This window comes from Oryx dammah, unplaced genomic scaffold (assembly GCF_014754425.2).
Source record: "Oryx dammah isolate SB20612 unplaced genomic scaffold, SCBI_Odam_1.1 HiC_scaffold_5, whole genome shotgun sequence".
NCBI classification, from domain to species: domain Eukaryota; kingdom Metazoa; phylum Chordata; class Mammalia; order Artiodactyla; family Bovidae; genus Oryx; species Oryx dammah.
In genome coordinates this window covers 89,203,123-89,205,970 of record NW_024070189.1, presented here as the reverse complement: position 1 = coordinate 89,205,970, position 2,848 = coordinate 89,203,123, and positions in this window count along the sequence as shown.

Here is a 2,848-nt window from a genome sequence, read left to right as displayed (position 1 = left end):
GCCATTTCCTTCTCCAATGCATGAAAGTGAAAAATGAAAGTGAAGTCGCTCAGTCATGTCCGACTCAGCGACCCCATGGACTGCAGCCATCCACTATTGGGACTTAAATCCCATCTATGCTTCAATGATACCCACCGTCCTGACTCCAGCCGTTGGGTGGGGGTGGGGAACGTCCTTGGAGCTCTTGATTCAGGGTCCAGTCTGCTGCTGCTGCTGCTAAGTCGCTTCAGTCGTGTCCGACTCTGTGCGACCCCATAGACGGCAGCCCACCAGGCTCCTCCGTCCATGGGATTTGCCAGGAAAGAGTACTGGAGTGGGTTGCGATTGCCTTCTCTGCAGGGTCCAGTCTGGATACCTCCATTAGCTGATGAGGCTTCCCAAACTTAGCAGTCCTTAGACTTATTACCTCCCACAGTGGCTCCTCCTACAGGAAATGGAAACTCCTGTCATTCCAGGTGTTCAGACTGCCAACACCAGGGTTTGATCGGTTTAAAATCTGCCCCAGCTCTGCCTACTCCGCCCCACTTTTCTGCCTGCTCCTGCTCCAGCCTCATTATTGCCCATCTGAACCAGCGCAATCCCTCTGGCCCATCCATCCCCTGGCTCCCAACCTCACCTCCAGGATCTGTCCTCCCCACAACAGCCACCCGAGGGCGCCTGTGAGCACCTGAGTGAGATCCCACCCTCACCTCCACAGTCTGTCTTCCCCACAGCAGCCACCGGAGGGCGCCTGTAAGCACCCGAGTCTGGTCATGTCCAACAAGTCCAAGTCGGTCCTGCTGCAGGGCTTTTGCATCCAATAAACTTCTTCCCTCTGGTACTGCCAGGACTGGTCTTTTCCTCCTCTGGGTCTCTGGTCAAATATCAGCTGAACGTGACCTTGGCTTCCCTATTGCAAACTTTAACTTCCCTCCTAGCAGCCGTATGCTGCCCTCAAACCACTGAGGGCAGGGTGGTCTTCCCGCCCACCCCACCCTCAAACCACTGTTCACTTTCTCTTTTTTAAAAAAATTTAATATCATTTATTTTGGCTGCACTGGGTCTTCATTGCTACACACAGGAGCTTTCTCTAGTTGTGAACAGTGGCTTCTAGCCACAGAGCACGGGCTTTAGGGCGTATGGGCTTTGGTACGTGTGGCACATGGGTTCATTAATTGCAGCTTGCAGGCACTAGCATGATTAGTTGCCCTGTGGCATGTAGAATCTTCCTAGACCAGGGACTGAACCTGCGTCCCCTGCATTTGCCGGAGGATTCCTAACGACTGGACCACCAGGGCTGCCCCACTGTTCACTTTCTAACACAATACAGTCATTACTCTAAGGTTATGCTTTTCTCAGAGCCTATCTCACCATGTGCGCGCATGCATGCATGCTAAGTCACTTCAGTCACGTCTGACTCTTTGCAACCCTCTGGACTATAGCCTGCCAGGCTCCTCTGTCCATGGGGTTCTCCAAGCAAGAATACTAGAGTGGGTTGCCATGCCCTCCTCCCGGGGGATCTTCCCAACCCAGGATTGAACCCACATCTCCTGGATCTCCTGCAGTGCAGGTGGATTCTTTACCACTGAGTCACTTGGGAAACCCCCTATCTCCCCGTCTTGACCGTCAGCTTCAGGAGGGTAGGGATTTTCCTGGAAGAGGGAGCAACCTGTGCTAAGGCCCTGTGGGGGGTGATGGGTGTGCAGGGTAGCACCTGGCAGTGGCTGTTGCTGAGCAAGGGAGGGGGGCAGTGGGCGGAAGTGGTTTGCAATGTGATCACCCAGGCAGATGGTGGCCACAGGGGAGCCCCAATCCTCTTACCCAAAGCTCCTTAATACTTCCGCCAGGCAGGTCACCTCCGGGCTTCTCCTGCTCCGGGTGGCTGTCATGCCGGGGCTGGCAGCCGAGGAGGGGATGGACGACTGGAGCCCAGCCCCGCCACTCTATGAGGAGTACCGCCCGCCACCACTGGACGCCATCCGCCTGCCCAGGGGCGTGCTGTACCTGCTGCTAGCTGCGTTCCTGGTGGTGGCCGTGGCTTATGCCATTGTGGGCCATCTCATCAAGGACCTTGCCCACGATCTGGCTGGTGAGCCACTCTCCACCACACCTGGCGTGGGCTAGTGCAGGATCATGGCGGGAGGGAGGTCCCAAGGGTCTCCCGTAGCCAGGGAAGAGGGCAGAAGTTGGCCATGCCTGGGGATGCTCCTCATCACCTTCCTGTCTTAGACTGGGCTTTTGGCCCGAAGCCGGATCAGGAGGACGCCCCCCGGGAGCTGCCCGAGAGCCCCGAGGGCGAAGACCTGGAAGAGCTGGACCTGCAGCTGGCTCTGGCCTGGCGGGGCGAGGAGGACGCGGGTGGGGGTGGTGAGGGGGCCCCCGCAGAAGCCGGCGACCGGGCCCCCCGCCGCCCCTCCATTGCCTTCAAAGATCCGCCAGTGCGGAGCTCCTTTTGGAAGCTGGGCTGAGTTGGGCCCTGCCCTGGGGCCCAGGAGGCCGGCTCCAACCCCTTTGGTGGTTTTATTAATATAAAGCGGACTCATGCCCATCAGAGCCTTTTCTCCACTGATCTGCGCTGTCTTGACAGAGAAAACATGGTCTTTCTTGGCTGGCAGGCTCCAGTGGTTGGACACTGTTTTATTTGCATGCTCTGGCTTCCCCCATTCTGCCAGAGCCTAACCCAGCCCAGTTTCCACCAAGCCCTGGGCAACCTGTAAACCAAAAACACTAAGGAGATTAAAAAAAAAAAAAAATCTCACAACAATAGCGGCCAACCCTTAACTAGAGTTGTGGGATGCTAAGCAAGCCCTTTCTGTATTTTATTTCATTCAGTCCTCCGAGGTGGGACTTATCCACCCATTTATCAGAT